We start from the raw sequence: 21,366 nt of genomic DNA, 5'->3' as shown, positions 1-21,366 counted from the left end.
GGCTAAGTGATGTTTCAAATTATCAAACTGCTCCAAAGCCATGCACAAGAAGCCCCTACACAGCAGGCTCAACTTCAGGGAGACCCAGACAATGCCTGAAATTCAATTGCACCAAATCCTTTTGGTGTCCAAAATTAAGTTTTGTGCATTTTAATTTCAGGCTGCTTCCATATTAGAAATGTGATAGAAAAGTAGCCTTAAAGCAAAATAACTCACACCAGGGAAACCCTTGCTGAGTTGTAACACCCTGGGAGGTAGAGATCCTTGAGGCAGAGGAAGCCATGGAGCAGGGGAATATAGAGGCCCCTTAGCTCTGAGAGTGCTGAAGATCTGGGAGGCCAGATAAAGTGGTTTGAGGGGTGGCACCACAGCTTGAGGTTATTTGCAGCTCAGGGTTGCATAAAAAGGAGTGGGAAGACGGGGATAGCTTTGGTCGGGCTACCAAAGTCACCAAACCAAAGCTTGGTCTCTGAGTTCACTGACCCTTACCACTTAGCAATTTCTACAGGTAAGTCCAAAGGAGAATTGCTTCAGGAATCTGACAATTTAACTCTACTCTGCTGATAGAAGGATTTCATCACCAAAATTGGAAAGAAAATGGGCCAATGGTGATGACATGATTTACTAATGGGGTCAACCTATTTTTCTGCAAGGAACTTGGCAGGAATTCTCCAAAACAATAGACAACCTCCAAATCTCTTATGTCTAACTTTGAGATTTGGGGTGGCATTTGGCAGCAGTAAGGTTCCTTATTATGTTTAACTTGGGTTAAAAATAAAAATTTGGGAATGCACTGATTAATGCATGAGAGGAACAAAGAGGGACCAATTGGTTGTTTAGATATTGCCATCAATGATCCACAATGAGAAGGGGAGTCAAATAAATAATTCTAGCCACAGAAGTTGGTTCTTTGTTAGTACCTGGGCACAGAGCCTTAGCACTAAACTAGGGTGGGCAGAAAGATTCATTGGCCAGATTTCTGAAATCTTTTCCATAGCTGGTTTATACCCTTTCGGAGAGGGGTTTATTTTCAATCTTTGTTTTCCTTTGGCACCTAAAGTCCCTTCTCAGAAGAAGAGTAAATTCCCTGCTCCAGACTAGGACAAAGTATGCAAGGTTTGTCAGTTTCATCTCTGTCTACAGGCCTAATAACTTTAAGGTGGACTTCCTCAGAGCTGAGTGTCTAATGATGGTATTTTCACCTTTCTCTTAGGATGGCCTTGAATTTCCTAAACTGACTTCGAAAGACTCAGGTATTTTATTTTATAAAGAGTAGTTACAGATTTTATCTATCCATCACTCATGTTATCTGTGCAAAATCAAGAAAATATACTTGAATGGATACAAACTTAGGGTACCAGTTTCTTATGTATGGCAGATAAGGAGTGTTCCTTGATGATTTAAATGCAAGACACACCTGGAACACTTCATTATGAGAGGGAACCTACTTTGAAGTTATTTCACCACTTGAAAATGGGACAAGACCACTGCAAGAGTAAAGAAAGTTATTTATCAAAAGCCAGGTCTCCAAGTTCAAAAGAGGAGAAAGAATTATTCTTTTCAAGGTTCAGTCCTTAGAACCGATTCTACATTGCTGGTTTATGGCATTTCCATACCTTGCTTAGACTTTAGGCTGAGCCTATATTGGTTGGAGGTGGGAGATAAGGGAGTACCTTTCAGAAAACCTGTCTTCCTCTTGGGCTCCTAGGGTCCTCTTTGCACAATTTGTCCTAATAATACCATTTTGTTCTAATAATACCATTTTGTTCAGTCAGTCAGCTCAGGTATCTATTGAGCATCTATTATGGATGCCATCCTATCCTAGGTGCCAGAGATGATGCAAAAATAAATTTTACAAAATTTATAAAATGTTGTAAAAGGGTTTATACAAACTTGTAAAGGAAGTGAAGTTGGCCTTTGAAGATTCTCTACTTGGTTTTGTTGATTTACTTCTAGTGTCTAATAGCCCCAGTTTTATCTCCCACATCCCATGCCTGATTTACTCTCATGCATCAAAACCTTGTTTCCAAAAGTTTAGGGCATGTACCAGTGATAGGATAGTACATGAGATGACATTGACTTATACAGGACCAGATTTTAGGTGGTAAATGGACAAGCATAAAATAACAAAGAGTCATATCATGAGAAAGTAATTCCCTTTGCAGTCCTCTTTCAAGCCTGAATTACATGTGGAAGAAATTCTCATTTGGGCCCATTATGTCATGAACATAATCTAACACTTACTAATCTCCTTTTCAACCAAAAAAATAGACCTCAGACCTTGAGTTTTTTGGGGTTTTTTTTTTCATCTGACAACAGTAGCTATTTAGAATTTAACAACACTGCTTTATTCATTTTCTTTCCTAGGATTATATTCTTTTTATGACAAGTGAACTGATATGATATAAATGTTCCTCTCCCATAGCTTGCAGCCCTTCCTCAGCTGGGGCTGGTGGACTGCTGCCTTTAGGACACATAGAAGCAGACAGACTACCTCTGCTTCTGGAGACAAGCTACCTGCAGAGCTTCTGTCAGCTCTGCCACTGTCCCTCCACAGCCTTTCTAACTCAGAGTCACAGGCCAGCTCTGTTCCTAACCAGGAGTCTAGGCAAGAGTTTCAAGTCCCTTTAGGATCCTACTCTGTCATGTTAACCCAGAGCTTCGAGTCAATAGCTGGGAATTTCCTCTGTGACAGTGTCGGGGGAAGTGCTGGTCCCACATCCTGCCCATCCAATGGATTGAATCTGTTACAGCCTTGGCATCATCACAATCACCCCTGACTTTACCAGTTGCTTTACAGAACTCCCCAGATGAGAACTGAGTAAGGTATAGATACGAAAGCAGTTAGTAAACTCCAAAGCCGCAGAAAAATGTAAGACAATACTACCAAAGGTTTCCTTGCCCAGAGTTTAGTCCTGGGATCTCTGTCCTTTTCTTTATTCCTGTTCTCCTTGGGCAATTTCATCTGTTCCCCTGGTTTTAATTATGATCGTTATGTAAGTAACACCCAAAATCCGCATGTCTAGCTTATTATCTCTCCCAAAAACTTTAGCTTTTATTTCTAACAGATTCCCAGATATCTCTATTTCAGTGTATCCCAGAGATACATTAGAGCAAACAGAACTCAATTCCTTCCTCACTAAGCCCTGCTCTTCCTTTGGAATTTAGCATCTAATTGGTAATACCATCAGCCACACAGTCACCTGAGCTAGATACTGGAGAGCCTTCCTTAATTTTTCCTTTGCTTCATCCCCTTGCATCCAAGGCCCTTAGATCTGTTGTTTCCTCCCCAAACTCACTAATTCAGGTGCTTATTTTTCTTTCTCCTATATGGTTCTGCTTTAAGTTAGATTATTTTCTCTGGTCTCCTTGTCTCCAGGTGTGTTCCGTCAATCTCCCCTCCATACCTCTGCTCGTATATTTGTAAAATTAAATCTGACCATATGTATCCCCTATTTAAAACCCTTCAGCAACACTACAGGATTTGATCCAGGCTCATTGATCTAATATGTGTAAGGCCCTTCCTGTCTGCTTCTCTGACCCTTAGGGCCCCTCCTACCCCTACCTTTGTTTCCCTCATCATCATCTTTGCTACTGCTGGCCTTTCTGTCTTAAATGTGGTCTCCTTTTGTTATCAACCCCCTGTCCCCACATAGATAATACTATTCATCATTTAAGATTCAGCTCAGACATCACTTCTTCCAGGAAGGAAGCCTTCCCTGATTAGTCCCATCCCCTGGTCCATTAGGTGCTTACATATCTATATATACCTCTATCGAGGCACAGACCTCATTTATTATTGTTATTTACGATTTCTTATAATTACGTTATACTTATATGTCTCTTTTCCTGAACCGTAAGCTCTTTGCAGACAGAGACAATGTCTTTATATCCTCCATTTCTAGTATAGTGCATAGCATAAAGTAAGTCCCCAATAATTGTTTGAATGATTGAATATCAGAAAGGTATTCGTAGGTTTAAAAAATATCTTTAATAAACTAGAGGGTATTATGTTAAGCAAAGTAAGTCAATCAGAGAAAGACATGTATCATATGATCTCATGATATGAGGAATTCTTAATCTTAGGAAACAAACTGAGGGTTGCCAGAGCGGTGGGGGGTGGGAGGGACGGGGTGGCTGGGTGATAGACATTGGGGAGGGTATGTGCCATGGTGATCTCTGTGAATTGTGTTAAGACTGATGAATCACAGACCTGTACCTCTGAAACAAATAATACATTAAAATAAATGTCAAAATGTCAAAAAAATAAAAAAAGAAGATAGTAGGAAGGGAAAAATGAAGGGGGGGAAATCAGAGGGGGAGACGAACCATGAGAGACGATGGACTCTGAGAAACAAACTGAGGGTTCTGGAGGGGAGGGGCTGGGGGGATGCGTTAGCCTGGTGATGGGTATTAAGGAAGGCATGTATTGAATGGAGCACTGGGTGTTATACGCAAACAATGAATCATGGAACACTGCATCAAAAACTAATGATGTAATGTATGGTGATTAACATAATAAAATAAAATTTAAAATTTAAAATTTAAAAAAAAACTAAAAAAAAATCTTTAATAGTAGAAACAGAAAAATTATTTTAGCTAAACCTCAGTCACCTGATGTTCTCTTGCCCCAAATCCCTGAGCATTTTAGCTAGTGAACTGAATTGATTTTTCTGACTATATTGTGCCAAAATTACATAGTGACATTGCAAAAAGACATTTCTTAGACATTTCAGTGCCCAATTTGGTGATTACAGATCTCTTGGCTTCTCCCCTTGTCTCCACACTACTGGGTCGCCAAAGAGCTGGAAGAGTCACACATACCTCAGATATCCTTCTCCCCAAACCAAGTGGGGGGCAGAGCTCTGGTGTGGTCACCTGGGGGCAGTGCAGACTTGCAGATGGGTTTCACAGCTGAGCCTGGGGAGCCCCAGTCCTGAGCAATCTCAATCTTGTGTGCCACTCTACCCAGCAACCTTTCCTCCCACTTCCAGGGGATGTCCTTCGTCAAGTCTACCTTTGACTCAGGCTCCCATTGAATTGGTAAGAGAGGGACCAGACCGGAATAGGCATTTTCATAGAGCAGCATGCACACCCATACACACATATCCTGGAATACTTCCAGCTTCCAACTCCTGAGAGGCAGGTTAACAAATCAAATTGGAGGTTTCTTTGAACGAAGAAACCTAAATACTTTAAAGGAAGGGGTAAAGGCTGGTGTTAAACACTGTTAACAGGTAAAGCTTTGTTCCATGATATACGGGTCACATTTCTTTAGTTTTCTAGATTAAATATCCTTTGCTCCCATCCACCAATGGATATAAAATCCAACCTTAGTCCTTTTTCAGGGGCTTATGGGTATTTGGGGAAACTCTGTAATCAGTGCCTGCCACCCTTGAAACTCTTTGCCCAGGACAATTGTCTATTCTAGGACCTTTCCTCTAAGTCTAGCTGGGGCATAGAGACTTCTGCCGAGGCTCCCAAAGAGCAGTGCCTTTGCTCACCTCCCTGAGCACTCGGTCCTCCCCATTCAAGGTTCTGTCATGCCAGGGACCTGTTGGAGAGTGGGAGCAGGACCTGGCTGTACAAGAAGACTGCCATACCCTTTAGCACCATTCCCTCCAGAGCCAAGCTCCCGAGATTCTCTCTCCTCTGCCCTCCTCTAATCCTAAAAGCACCTCCTTCTCTCAGTAAAAACAGCTTTGTCACCTCTGAGACTCTAGGCTGATTTCAAAAACAAAAGCCTGTTGAATTTGTTTGTTTGTTTGTTTGTTTTCTGGAGGTGAGAAAAGTCCTGATCTCCAGAACAAAAGGCCCTGGTCACTCTTTTGGGGTGGGAAGTGTAGAGAAAGGTAGGAATGATTCATTCTTTCACAAAGAAAAAATTGGCTGATATCACAGAGAATAAGACCATTAATTCCTCAAGCAGGTTAGCCCGTCAAACACTGAAAACAGCCTATCTCATACCTTGTTGCCAGAGTGTGGGGCATCTCCAGGAAGAGGTAGTAGGCCAAACCGGTGGTGGAGATCCATACTGATACCATACCAGCCACTGAGGAGTGTTTCAGGTTGGAAGTAAGCAGCAAATGGCTCTGCCATCTTCTGCTATGTCCCGGATTAACTGGGGAGGGCCGCGCTGGTACTACTAGGTTCCAATTCCTGGGAGGTGGTCTGGTTTAGGCCTTCTCATTTCCTGATCTGAGGAAAGAGTTTGAAGAACCCATGAAAGAATTACCCCAAGATCACATCTAAACCTTGAATAATGAGCTGGATAATGGAATAATAGAAGAGAGCCTCCCTGATCATTGATTTCTTTTGCATAAATTTTTATCTTAATAATTCATTTAAATATTATTATTTTGATTACTAAGATTTTTGGCACCCCCTTAAATTTTAAAGATTTTTTTATTTTTAAGTAATCTCTACACCCAATGTGGGGCTCAAGCTCATAACCCTGAGATCAAAAGTCACGTGTTCCACCAACTGAGCCAGCCAGGCACCCCAACATCCCCTTAAATCTTATACCTTTGATGCATGTCTTGCTTATCTCACCCTAGTCTGTCCATTGACAGCTACCCCTGCCTTAGCTACCTGGAGCCCTTATAGTTCGAGGGAGGTGGGGAGTAGCCTGGGCCTAGCTGTGTGTGAGACCCTTGGTGGGACAAAACCATATCACCCTGACCTTTGGTCAGAGTTGGGGGCCCAATATCCTGCCCTAGCACTTCTCCCAGACCCTCAGCTGGACTGTATTGAGGCTACACCGGTGAGGTGCATTGAGACCTCTGGGCATCAAGCCAAGAATCCTTTGATTAATTTTTGTCATAGATGGAGAGAACTTGCTAACACACCACCACTCATCAGGGGTCACGTAAGATCACTACAGAATCTGGGTTGTTCTGATATGACTAAATCCATATTCTTTAGCATGGCCCATAATAAGACCAGCCCTTCACCATTTCATCCATGTTTCTAGCCTTATCTCTAGCCATTTTACCATGTACACTCTGTTCTCATCTCAGGGAACAATTTGGTCTGCCTGCTGTTTTCCAGGCATAACAAGTACTTTCACACCTCCACACCTTTGCTCGTGCTGTTTCCTTGTCTGGAATACCCTTTTTCTTTCTGCCTGATGAATTCTTTACTTATCTTCAAGGCCCAAATCATATGCCATCTCCTCTGTAGTTTCCCCTGAATGTTCCCCTTACTGAATTCCATAACACTCCTGATAAACTCTGCCCCATTTTCATGTAGCTGTTTCTTCTGTGTCTCCGTATCAGGTGGTGAATTCAAGGAAATGGCTTGAAAATTCAAAGAAGAGCCTCTCCCCCTCCTCTTCAACCTATTAGTTCATTCACCTTTGTATCCGTAGCTCTTAGTACACAGGAAGTACTTACCAAAGGTTTGTTGACTATGATGAAAGCTGGAAGGTATCAGACAAAATATGGTTTTTCTTTTATTTTTACTTTCTATTTCCCCTTCTCAGAAGATTGGTTACTGGTCCCAACTTCCTCTCCTGATCATTTCTGTTCTTTCTAGCCATATGCATACCATTCCAATTCTACTTAGCTTTCCTTGGCTAGCTCTCCCAGTCCTTACACTCCACTCATTTATTCATATATTATTGTTCGGCACATATTGATTAAAGATCCGCTGCTCTGCAGGCACTATTCTAGGCACTGAAGATGCAGCAGTGAACAAGATAGATGGGATATTTTCATGGAGCTTACATTATGGTTGTATAACTCAAACCAAAACAAGTAAACAAACAAGATACAGGCATACCATGGGGATATTGAAGGTTTGGTTCCAGTCTACCATGATAAATGAGTATCTCAGAGTAAGTCAAATGAATTTTTTGGTTTCAACCATAGTGTAACATAACTATACTGTAGTCTATTAAGTGTGTGTTATATCTAAAAAAACATGTACATACAGTAATTAAAAGACATTTTGTTGCTAAAAGAATGCTAACCATCATGTGAGCTTTCGGTTAGTCCTGATCTTTTTGCTGGTGGAGGGTCTTGCCTTGATGTTGATGGCTGCTAACTGATCAGGGTGGTGGTTCCTGAAGGTTGGGGTGATTGTGGCCATTTCTTAAAATAAGACAACAACGAAGTTTGCCAAAATAATTGATTCTTCCTTTCACAATTTCTCTGTAGCATGCAGTGCTTTTTGATAGCATTTTACTCACAGTAGAACTTCTTTCAAAATCGGAGTCAATCCTCTCAAACCCTGCCACTGCTTTATTAACCAAGTTCATGTGATATTCTAAGTTCTTTGTTGTCATTTCAACAATCTTCAGATCATCTTCACCAGGAGTAGTTTCCATCTCAAGTAACCTCTTTCTTTACTCATCTGTAAGAAGCAACTCCTCATCCATGTAAGTTTTATCACAGGATTGCAGCAATTCAGTCACACCTTCAGCTCCACTTCTTTTTTTTTTTTTTTTTTTAAAGATTTTATTTATTTGACAGAGAGAGACATAGTAAGAGAGGGGACACAAGCAGGGGGAGTGGGAGAGGGAGAAGCAGGCTTCCCGCAGAGCAGGGAGCCCGATGCGGGGCTCGATCCCACACTGGGATCATGACCTGAGCCGAAGGCAGACGCTTAACAACTGAGCCACCCAGGCGCCCCTTTCAGCTCCACTTCTTATTCTTTTTCTATTTCCACCACATCTGCAGTTACTTCCTCCACTGAAGTCTTGAACCCCTCAAACCCTGAGGGTTGGAGCCAACTTCTTTCAAAGCCCTGTTAATGTTGATATTGTGACCTCTTCCCATGAATCACAAATGTTCCTAATGGCATCTAAAATGGTTAATCCTTTCCAGAAGGTTATTAATTTGCCCAGATCTATCAGAGCAGAGGAATCACTATCTATAGCAGTTACAGTCTTATGAAATGTATTTTTTAAATAATAAGACTTGAAAGTCAAAATTACTCCTTGATCCATGGGCTGCAGAAGGATGCTGTGTTAGCAGGCATGAAAACAACATTAATCTTGTATATCTCCATCAGAGCTCCTGGGTGATCAGGTAGGTGTCTTGTCAATGAGCAATAATATTTTGAAAGAAATCTTTTTTCTGAGCAGTAGGTCTCAATGGTGGGCTTTAAATATTCAATAAATTGGGATGCCTGGGTGGCTCACTTGGTTAAGCGTCTGCCTTCGGCTCAGGTCATGATCCCAGGGTCCTGGGATCGAGTCCCGCATCAGGCTCCTTGCTCAGCAGGGAGCCTACTTCTCCCTCTCCCTGCTGCTCCCCCTGCTTGTGCTCTCTCGCTCTCTCTGACAAATAAATAAATAAGTAAATCTTAAAAAAATAAAATAAATATTCAATAAATCTTGTAAATAGATGTGCTGTCATCCAGGTTTGTTGTTCCATTCATAGAGCACAGACAGAGTAAATTTAGCATAATTGGGTTTTTTTTTAAGATTTTATTTTATTTACTTGACACAGAGAGAGAGAGAGAGAGAGCACAAGTAGGCAGAGCAGCAGGCAGAGGGAGAAGCACGCTCCCTGCTCAGCGGGACTCGATCCCAGGACCCTGGGATCATGACCTGAGCTGAAGGCAGATGCTTAACTGACTGAGCCACCCAGGTGTACCAATTTAGCATAATTCTTAAGGGCCCCAGGATTTTTAGAATGGTCAGTGAGCACTGGCTTCAACTTAAAGTCACCAGCTGCAGCCTCTAGCACAAAAGTCAGCCTGTCCTTTGAAGCTTTGAAGCCAGGCATTAACTTCTTCTCTCTACTATGAAAATCCTAGATGGCATCTTCTTCCAATATAAGGCCATTTCATCTAAAATCTGTTGTTTACTGTAGCCACCTTCATGAATTATCTTAGCCAGATCTTGTGGATAACTTCCTTCAGCTTCTACATCATCACTCACTGCTTCACCCTGCACTTTCATGTTATGAAGACACCTGTTTTCCTTAAACCTTTTGAACAAACCACTACTTGCTTTGAACTTTTCTTCTGCAGCTTCCTCACCTTTCTCAGCCTTCAGAGAATTGAAGAGTGTTAGAGCCTTGCTGTGGATTAGATTTTGGATTAAGGGAATGTTGTAGTTGGTTTGATCTTCTATCCAGACCACTAAAATGGTCTCCATATCAACGATAAGGCTGCTTTGCTTTTGTATCATTTGTGTGTTCACTGAAATAGCACTTTTAATTTCCTTCAAGAACTTTTCCTTTGTACTCACAACTTGGCTAACTGTTTGATGCAAGAGATCTAGCTTTTGGCCTATCTCAGGTTTTTTTTTTTTTTTAAGATTTTATTTATTTATTTGAGAGAGAGTTAAAGCAAGAGAGATCACAGAGGGAGAGGGAGAGGGAGAAGCAGACTCACCGCTGAGCTGAGAGCCAGAAGCTGGCTCGATCCCAGGACCCCAAGGTCATGACCTGAGCCTAAGGCAGACACTTAACTGACTGAGCCACCCAGGCACCCCCTATCTCAGCTTTTGATGTGCCTTTCTCACTAAGCTAAATCATTTCTAGCTTTTGATTTCAAGTGAGACACATGCGATCCTTCCTTCCACTTGAGCACTTAGAGGCCACTGTAGGGTTATTAATTGGCCCAATTTCCATATTGTTGTATCTCACAGAATACGGAGGCCTGAGGAGAGGAAAAGAGATGAGGGAACAGCCTGTTGGTGGAACAGTCAGAACACACACATTTACCAATTAAGCTTGCCATCTTGTATGAGCACGGTTGGTGGCACCTCAAAACAATTACAACAGCAAAGATCACTGAACACAGATCACCATAACAAATATAATAATAATGAAAAAGTTTGAAATATTGTGAGAATTACCAAAAATGTGACACAGAGTCACAAAGTAAGCAAATGCTGTTGGAAAAATGGCACCAATAAACTTGCTCAATGCAGGGTTGCCACAAATCTTCAACTTGTAAAAAATGTAATATCTGCAAAGCACAACAAAGTGAAGCACAATAAAATGGGGTATGTCTGTAATATCAAATAATGATGAGTTTTAGGAAGGAAATAATTCATATGATAGGGAGTGAAGTAGGGATCACCTGAGAGAGGTTGGTTAGGTAAGCCCTCTCTGAGGAGGAGACATTGAAATCTGGAGGACAAGAAGGAGATAACTAACAAAATATAGGAGATGCTTGAAGTCTTTGCTAAATCAAAAAAAAAAAAAAAAAAGGAGATAACTCTATGGGGACCGGCTTTAAAAAGCATTCCAAGTGGAAAGGTCCAGAAACAAGACCAAAAGACTAATAACTATAAAACATTATATAAATAAACAAAATGTTACTTCTGAGTTTTTCTTAGCCTGTCACCATCCCCTCACCCCTTTCACATAAGAGTATCTTTGATCGGGCGCCTGGGTGGCTCAGTTGGTTAGGCGACTGCCTTCGGCTCAGGTCATGATCCTGGAGTCCCGGGATCGAGTCCCGCATCGGGCTCCCCGCTCGGCGGGGAGTCTGCTTCTCCCTCTGACCCTCCTCCCTCTCATGCTCTCTGTCTCTCATTCTCTCTCTCTCAAATAAATAAATAAAATCTTTAAAAAAAAAAAAAAAGAGTATCTTTGATCACTTCTGAGAAGTGATTAACTTCCCCTAACCTTCACCTTCCTTACCACTCAAATCACAGAATTTTCTTCCACTGACCCCCATGGAAGCTCATCCGAAGTTAATCTGGCTGCAGCTGTTTTGCTAACTGAAGCACCAATTTGTGGGATTAGAATCTTTGTGTGGTCCCTTATGTCAGACAATACTTCCCTATCTTTTCCAGAAGCACTAGGTCCTGCTCTCACATCTCTAGGGAGGGTCATCTCATCAGAAGACTCAGATGGAAATCTGGGGGGAAAGTCAGTTCCCTAGACAGACACCCAAAGGTGGCTAAATTGGAGTCCACCTCTTTGAATCCCAGGAATGTCTCCCCACCCCTACAGCCATTCTGGGCACCCCTCCTCCACACTGCATGTCACCCTCCACTGGGCTTTTATGCCCAGCTGGTGAGAGAGTCCAAAAGAACTGGCATCCTCTCTTAAATGCCTGAGCAGCTACTTAAAGAGGCCAGAGGGCTTCCTGCCACCAGAGAGACATGAAATGCTCTTAGTAAGTCAGAAGCCAGAATCAAAACCATATGGTTTGCTTTGCCGTAAAGATCACGGGGCTTGAAAAACTAGAGGAAGGGGGCCCAGCCAGGGGACAAGATTTTGGGTAAAGGGGAGGCACCTACCCTAATCCCAGCAGCCCTGAACTCAAAAGTATAGCCCTCCTGCCAAGGGGCCTCCTGTCCTTGAACTTCTGGCCCACTCGGACTCTCCTCAGGCCCAGACTGGTGGAAGTTCAAATAATAAAGGATAGAAGATTGGGACTACTACTGCCTAGAACATCAGGATTCCCTAAAAGCCTCCAGACCAGATGCCCCCCAAATGGAAACTGTCCCTATTTGCTCTTGTCTCTGATGAACGGACATATCCCACATCTTAAAAATATTTAAGAAGCAGCTTGCTTACCATGTATCTAAATAGATTCAGGTTGTCTAAGAGGGGGTCTTAGATTTTTCCAAGCTGCTCCTGAAGGAGAATCCGCAAGTATTAAAAAGAAATTCATGCTAACCCCTTCTACAAGGGTAGACTACATGGACCCAGTGTGGCGAGCCTGGATTTGGATCTGCTTAGGACTTTAAATGTGAGGGCTGTGTTGGTTCCAGTGGGTTCCTATCCTTCCTGATATGTGAGCAGGAATTATTTATGGACAAACTGGGGAGGAGATGCTGCATGCTTGGAACTGGGGTAGCTAGCAGTGTCTTTTCCTTTGCAGACCAAGACCAGGGCACCTGAGGAAAGGTTGAATCCTAATTCTCACTGTCCACCCACTACCTCCCTGCTCCCCACCCAACACACAGCTTCAGTGACTCCATGCAAAAAGCAGCATTTGTGGGCAAAGATCTATGTCCACATGTCCCCATGTGCATGCAGAAGAGTTTGGGGCAGATGCCTTTGCTTTAGTGCCCAGGCTGACCTATAAATGAGAGGAACATTCCAGGCAGCCCTTTGATACAAGAAAGGGATAGACCTTCAGTGCCTTAGAATTGATAGCCTGCTCCATAAGCCTCTCCCATAATCTCTTCACCCAGGGCAGATCTGCAATATGCTGGGTCGTGGAAGAAAAAGCAGAAGCAAAAAATAAGACAAACATTAGGTTTTCCTAACTTTCTTCTATAAATATTTTCTTGGATGGGAAGGGAAACAAAAAATCTGATAAACAGGACCATTCTCCTTCTGGGTTGCTGTTGAAAGTCAGTGTTTACAAGGTTCTGGGTGATGAGTGATTTGAGGGTAGGACTTTGTCTTAAGCTTCTCAAAGTTGCAAGGTTGATCCCTTCCCTGCCTGCCAAATCTCCTGACTTGCTCCACTATATACATATTTTTTAAAGATTTTATTTATTTATTTGACAGAGAGAGACAGAGCGAGAGAGGGAACACAAGCAGGAGGGAGTGGGGGAGGGAGAAGCAGGCTTCCTGCCAAGCAGGGAGCCCGATGCGGGGCTCAATGCGGGGCTCGATCCCAGGACCCTGGGATCATGACCTGAGCGGAAGGCAGACGCTTAACGACTGAGCCACCCAGGCGCCCTTGCTCCACTATATTTTAAGGTCAGAGCAGAGAACATCTCCTGAAGCCATTAGGCTCCAAACATGCCCCTCAATACTAGCCGTCAGAGACATGGCTTAAAAACTTCAAATATGCGGGCGCCTGGGTGGCTCAGTTGGTTAAGCGACTGCCTTCAGCTCAGGTCATGATCCTGGAGTCCCAGGATCGAGTCCCACATCGGGCTCCCTGCTCAGCAGGGGGTCTGCTTCTCCCTCTGACCCTCTTCCTGCTCGTGCTCTCTGTCTCTCATTCTCTCTTTCTCAAATAAATAAATAAAAAATCTTTAAAAAAAAAAAAAAAACAACTTCAAACATGCACTCATGGGAGACTTAGAAAAGCTGCAGCCAAGTCTTTGTTCATCTCCTAGTATAATTTCTCATTGCCCTTCAAGGACTACACTCAGAACCCAAGGGACTGGCTATTTGGGTGAGTTCAGTGAAGGCATTGCCAGTTATATTCTGGTCAGCCACAAAAATAGGATTAAATTAAGTTTCAGACAAGCTTGCCACAGCATATTAGACACTGCTGGGTTGACGGGATTCTTTTGAAGTTTTTGACTAATACAAGTTGTATTTTTATTTTTATATGTTTTATATTTTCTTGTATAGACCCCATCTTATTTAAGCTTCACAATTATACTATGCTTTGGAAAAGGAAAGTATGAATATCACAATTATATAGGTGAGGAAACAGACGCAAAGAGACTAAATGACTTGCCCAAATTTATCTAGCTCTGTTACCAGAATCAGGACTAGAACACCAGTTTCCTAACTTCCTGTTTAGTACCTTTTCCATTCTGCCTTAGGAGCAAATATCCTCCGAAAAGTTGCATTAAAAGACAGGAGTATTTGGCAGTCATTGGACTCCTTCCTTGGTTCCCATTATAACTGTGGGGTCTTCCTTTTTCAAGGCAGAGTTCTCCTTTGCCATAATGTACTCCCCCAGGTTCATATGCTGTTCATGTGCATTGAGCCCCACCATCACGTTACATACCATTATCTCAATTCATTCCCCAGTACCTCCACTGAGGATATTTACCCACATTACTGATAAAGAAGCAGAAGCTCAGAGAAAGCAGATAAATTAGCTTAAAATCCCAAGGCTTGTAAGTGGCAGAACTGAAACCAGGTCTTCTAACATTTTGGTCCTCTTTCTGCTTTACCCTAGAAATCCAGAAACATTAGCCATAACTGGAATCAAACATAGATCTACTGCTCAAGACATGAACATGTTTGTGGCCTTTACCTGCATGAGTCATATTCTAGGGCTGGGACATCACACTATATAGTAGAGAACGTCCAGTTCTCCAGAAGTGGCAAATACTCCTCCCACTGGATATCCATACAGAAATATGTGAGCATGCTCACATGGCATGTGCTGCCCCACCTCCCCCTGCCAGGGATTTGGTCACAGCTACAGCATCTTGACAACCTATTTAAATAAACTTGTAGTAACTGGCAGCACAGTATCATTCTCTGGCAGGCTGAGTCATTGAGCCTCTGCGACTTTGGAAGAGAGAGTCATTAGCCGAAACATTCAAGAGCCAGGGGGTCCCAGAGAGGTATGTAATAAATTCCATCCAGATGTTGGGATTGTTTTTCTCCTTTTTCTTTTTCTTTCTCTCTTTCTTTCTTTCTTTCTTTCTTTCTTTTTTTTTTCCCGATCACACTGAAAGAGTGAACAAGTTGTTTTCACCTTATCAAGCATGGTGGGAAGAACATCATTTCCTTTATTCTTGGGTGGGTCTGCACCAAAGGATTAAGAGGGCTAACAGAATCTAGGTAATTCAGGGTGGCATCTGAATTATCAGAGAGCACTTTGTACACATGAAGGAATTATCCAGATAGGTAAATAATATTGCACATACTTCAGCAAAATCCAATTAGAGGTCTCCAAGTCCATTCCAATTTACAGCTTCCACACCATTTACCTATGGGGTAGTCAGCCTGTTTTGAAATCCTTCTAAGAAATTATGGCTGTGCAAATTGGTCCAACAAATAGCTGAATGTGTGCGTTGCTCTGTTAGAGAAGGAAAGGCAGACCTATCCATAAGTACTAAATTTTATCTCATGGCATGGTAGCTTTGTCATGCTTTATGGCTAATAACTGGGTCATTAGGTAACTCAAAAAGTCCTCTCCAGCAGTCCAGGCTCTATTGGGGTTAACTTTTGCTGTGGGGCTAAGATGAGGAAATACAGATCATCTTAAGCTACAGCCTCAGTTGACATCCTTTTCACCCCACACCTGAGCTCCTGCTCCCTGGAAGAGAGACCTGAGTAAAGACAACTGTGGCCGCAGAAAAAGGTTCTTCCTGGCAGTGGCTGCTTCTGACTTCAGGGATGTGGGCATTGAACTAAAAAGCAGTGCTGAGAGAGGACCAGGAAGTAAATGACACTGGGAAATGGGAAACAGGGACGAAAGGACCTGACTTTCCTCCCCTGGAAAAGATGTGCTTTGCAAGGTTCACCTTTTTATCTGGACTGGTGAGTCTTAAAAGAGCTTTAGTCCTTAGACTACTTGAGCGGGACAAAAGAGTCTTACCCATTTAGTAGCTTAAATAAATAAGCCAGCAAACAAACAAAAGAAAACATTTTTGAGGTGTTTTTGCTGAAATCCTGTCAATTATTTGTAGCTCCCTTTAAACATGCTTGTTTTGGTGCTTTTAAGTTTTGATTGAAATCCACAGTGGAAATTATGTTTCAAAGGGAAAAAAGAAAAAAAACATCCAGCACACTTCTACGCCTTGCATTTTGACCCAGCCCACAAAACGATTGGAAGAATCTTTGCAGACCCACCAGAGGTCCCTGGATTCACTTGGAGAGTCATTGATCTAAAAACAACATCTTGATTTCAGAACCCTTCTTTTGATCTGGAATTATCTGTTATTGACCACAGAGAGCTGCTACTGACGACTCCTGGGACAGGGCCCTGTATAGTGAGAGGTAAGCCCAGTGTGGGAAGAAGAAATCTCTTTCTCTTTCTCAATGGGTGTTTTGGTATAGTACGATATCTATGCTTAGTATATCTGTGGACTCAATTTCTTTTCCTCCTCCTCCTCCTTCCTCCTTCCTCCTTCTCCTTCCTTCCTCCTTTTCATCTTCTTCTATTTTTTGTTTGTTTGTTTCTTCTATAGTAAAAATTTTCCCAAGCCCTTGGTGCCTAGATGATTTTTGCCTGGCACATTTCACTGATTGGAGTTTCAGAATCACAGTTTCTTATTTGGGTGCAGAATTTTTCTAAATATCTAAGCACCTAAATTATTGTAAAAGCAGCTGGCCACCACCATGCCTTGTAGACAGGTAGGTGAGATGGTACCAGAGAAGAGAAGGCTTCAGGTCTCTACCCTTTACTGCGTCAGAACTTGGAGCTCTATTGAGATACATGTAGGAAAGAAGAACCTTCATGGAGGGAGCAGCCATGTTGCAATGAGCTGAAAACATGGACAAAATAAAGAGCAAGTCCAGGGAGTAATGGAACGATACCCTGGAAGCATGAAGTTACAAATCTCCCAACCAAGCTGAGCCCTGAGAATGAAATAGTTCCTTTCACCAAACTGCTCTGAAAATAAGGGAAAAGACTCTGACTCACATTGAAGGTAAGGAGCATGTCTGTGTCTCTTCAGCTTAAACCGTGGGGATCTCATTAAGGATCGGGACACTTTGGGCACAATCCTCAGCAGAAAGGCCCCATGCAAAGGTAATTACCAGGAATTGGGGGGGGGGCCCACTATAGCCTTTTGATTTGGTCACTGAAACATCCTGTCAGGCAGATGTAGAAAGGAGATCGACCCTTACCTCAAAAGAAGTAAATTGTAGGTTGAAGTATTTGGTTTCAGTATCTGTCAGGTTGAGGCTTTGAAAGGCAAACCTGTGGCCTAGGAAACCACATACGGAATTCTGTTGCTTTGGAGCTCTGAAAATTCAACAATATAAGGAAATGTATAACCCAGATTGAGACAATTACTTTTAATTGGCTCTTTTACTGTCGAGTGCAATAACCCCCATTTTGTGTAAGTGGCCCTGGGTTAGAAAGCAATCTTTCTAGAAAAAGAGCTGTTTCTAGTTCTTCAAGACTGTCTAGAGGAATTTCAAAAGTTAAAATAACATAAAACTTGCCATCTCTTGGTTTTACCATGAATGTTTCTTTATTCCAAGCACTTCTGCATATAGGTAAGCATTCTAACAAAAGTGCCGTTACAGCCCGGCACCGGGAAGCAAAGCCAGATGTTCAGAGTTGGGCAAAAGACGTAAAGAACCAGAGCCACAACACTAGTCCAAAAGAGAGAAGAGTTCTTATAAAAGAGAAATAGAAAATAGGAACCAAAAAGATCAGATGGGGGGTGAGGGGAAGGGCCCAAGGTGTCATCTTTGATTGAAATAAAAAAAGAATACAATTCAGAGAGGAAAATATACACAAAGAAATAGATTATGATTTGAGAGAAAACTGACTTCAGTTGGATAGGGAAGATTTATTCAGATTTTAGGGAGGAAATTGGAAAGAACTGTAAAGTTAGAGTTATCCAACTTAAATACCTGTGTAGCTGGGTCTGGGGACCAAAGTAGTCCCTCTACCTCTTAGAAGTCTGTGTGTTGTTCATAAGCAGCTATCTTGAGGTGAAAGAAGAAAAATGGGGGCATGGGAGAGGGTGGAGAGTTCCATAAGCCCCCCTAATGGCCTCCCCAAGGCAGGTTTCAGCCATAAATTGCCTGCTAGGCAGCCACCAATTCTGTCTCCATCTGTTCCTCAAAACTTTGCTTACAGATTCTTTTTTTTATATTCGGGTGTTTTTAAAAAAGAATTAGCTTGAAGCAAAAGTACTACATTCAAAACATTCTAAATCACAATTTGAATCTTGTTTAAAAGATGAAAAGATGAGAAGTGTAACCCTATTCACTTGTTTAGAAATAGTCGAGGCAGACGGGTGTTAAGTGTTTTACTCTTCCTTAGGTTTATTCTGTTCTCAAGTGCCATCAGGCCTCATTTAATAGTCAGTAATTGGGCTTTGAGAAGGGAGAAAAGTGGTTATTTCAAATTTTCTCCTTATGTTCTGTAGCTGCACCACTTGACATTTGCTTCCAGGGAAGTGTATGCAGTGATAACTGACTGGATATCTGCTTTATGTCTGCTTTAAGTCTGTTCAACTGGAATAAATTAGGAGGCCATCCCCATCTTTGCCATCACTATAAATTAAGGACACAGAGAAAAACTCCCTGGACCCTAGTGAAGGCATTCATGGCTTAGAGCCTAGCCTCAGAGTGGTCAGGTGGCCTGGCTCACAGGAGTAGCAGGTCCTGGTTCACAAAGCTCAGGAGCAGATATTAGGGGACCAGTTTTTGGTACCACATCTACCCCTAACTGACTGTGAGGCTTTAATCTAGTCATTGGCCTGCTCAGGGCTGCCATCCTCCTGAGCATCCAATGGGAAAAAGTAGACTAGTTTCCTCTACTTGCAAGGATGCTTGTGGATAAGAGGACAACCAAAAGTAACTGCCTTAGCTGGGGTAGAGAGAGCCGGGTCAGAGAAAGAATGTTGTGGTAGCTGACTTTATCATTTCATTGCTTAATTTTTAAAATCCTCATCTCCCTCTTCCCTGAGCTCCTGAATGGTCTGGAAATACTTTTATTTTCTTTTAAGTAAAGTTTTCATTGAAAATTTTTCTGTTTTTATTGAACAAAAAAGTCTCCACCATGTGAACACACTCAGGAAACCAAAACCTAGATATAGAAATAGGACATGGGGCACCCGGTGGCTGAGTTGGTTGGGCATCCGACTCTTGATTTTGGCTCAGGTTGTGGTCTCGGGGTTGTGAGACTGAGCCCCCATGTTGGGCTTGGTGCTCCTTGGTTAGCGGGGAGTCTGCTTCTCTCCTTCTGCCCCACCCCCAGCACATACCCATGTGCACACTCTCTCCCCTTCCCTCTCTAAGATAGATGGATGAATCTTTAAAAAAATAAATAGAAATAGGACATTACCAGCACACAAAGCCCCCTTAGGTCCTGTAAGTCCCTTCCTTTCCGAGGGTAACCTCTAACTGACTTCTAACACCATGTTTAAGTTTTGCTTGTTTGAGGGGCTTTATATATATGTGTATGTACTTTTTTAATGTGTGACTTCTTTTGTTTAATATTGATTTGTAAGATTTCTTTATGTTACTTTATGTAGTCATATTTTGTTTATTCTCAATGTTGTATAGTATTTCATGAATTAATATGCCATAGTGTGTTTATCCATTTCCTTATTGGTGGATGGTTAGATTTCCAGTTGAGGACTATTATGAACAGTGCTACCAAGAACATTCTTGAACAGCTTTTTGATGAATATATGAGTACATTTCTATTGAGTTATCTAGAAGTGGAATTGCTGAGTCACAGAACATATGTTAAGTTTTGCTTTAATAGCCACTGCCAGTTTTCCAAAGTCCAAAAGCATTTTACACTCCCACCAGTCATGTCTGAGACTTCTATTTCTTCTACATCTTCATCAACAGTTGGTATTGTCTTTTACATTTAGCCATTGTGGAATGCTTTTGTTTTTAATTTTAATTTTCTTGATGACTAACAAAGTTGAGTATCTTTTAGTATATTTATTGGCCATTTGGATATCTTGTTTTATGAAATATCATTCAAGTCTTGAGCCTGTTTCTTCTGTTGGATTGTTTGACATTCTTATCGGTCTATAAGAGTTCTTTAAATATTATAGATACTTGTTGTGTACATGTTGCAAATATCATTTCCCATAATGTTGTCAAGTCATATTGGGGCTTGAGGCAAAAGAAAACATCAGAAATACTGATACTTATCTTTATTTAAAATTTTGATATTTTGTTTATCATGGCAGTTTTTTGCATTAATTATGATTTTTAAAAATATTGCATTAACATCTCACTTGTCTTGATTACCGAGTTTTGGGCATCCCCTTAAAAATTTGTGTCCAAGCCAAGTACTTCACTTGCTTCACCCTAGTCCTGGCTCTTATCCCATTCTGTGTCTTGTATTTTCACTCTCTATAGTGTTATTTGTTGAAAAGGAGTTCCTAATTTTTTTTAAAGATTTTATTTATTTATTTGAGAGAGAAAAGAATGAGGGGTGGGGAGGGGCAAAAGGAGAGAGAGAGAAGCAGGCTCCCCACTGAGCAGGGAGCCTGATGCTGGGCTGGATCCCAGGACCCGGAGATCATGACCTGAGCCGAAGGCGGACGCTTAATGGACCGAGCCACCCAGGCACTCCAGGAGTTCCTAATTTTAATGAGGTCCAATTATTCAAGCTTTTCTTTTATAGTTAACATCTTTTTTTAAAAAATTCTGTTTAGGACATTTTTTCTTATCTAAATTCATGAAGATATTCTCTTATGACTTCTAGAACAGTGCTGTCCAATAGAACATTCTGCAATGATGGAACTGTTCTGTAGCTGTGCTGTCCAGTGTGGTAGCTACTAGCCCCATATGGCTCTTGAGCACTTGAAATGTGGCTAGTATGTCTGATGCACTGAATTTTAAATTTTATTCACTTTTAATTAAATTAATTAATTGTGGCTAATGGCAATATAGTCTGACAGTGCTGTCCACCTGGAATAATTTTGGGGTATGGCATGATGTGAAATTTCCTTTTTTTTTTCTTTATAGATATCCAATTGACCCAGCATCATGTACTGAAAAGACTGTTAATTCCTTACTTTTATAATTAACCATTTGTTTATATGTGAATCTGGTTCTGGAATATTCATTCTTTTCTATTTGT

The 21,366-nt window shown here is 41.7% G+C and overlaps 1 protein-coding gene across 1 annotated transcript in view; it reads left to right on the top strand.

The window, feature by feature from the left end:
- Positions 1-452: 452 nt before the first annotated feature.
- Positions 453-21,366, top strand: part of ASIP (agouti signaling protein) — a 69,987-nt gene continuing 49,073 nt past the window's right edge. The window contains exons 1-2 of the mRNA XM_032419752.1: positions 453-508; positions 15,112-15,190. The gene's annotated coding sequence lies outside the window, so the exon portion shown is untranslated. The remainder of the gene's footprint in view (positions 509-15,111; positions 15,191-21,366) is intronic.

Source organism: Phoca vitulina, unplaced genomic scaffold (assembly GCF_004348235.1).
Source record: "Phoca vitulina isolate PV1807 unplaced genomic scaffold, GSC_HSeal_1.0 scaffold22, whole genome shotgun sequence".
Taxonomy (NCBI): Eukaryota; Metazoa; Chordata; class Mammalia; order Carnivora; family Phocidae; genus Phoca; species Phoca vitulina.
The sequence above is the reverse complement of the archived record's forward strand: the minus strand, read 5'-3'. Positions and strand labels throughout refer to the sequence as shown.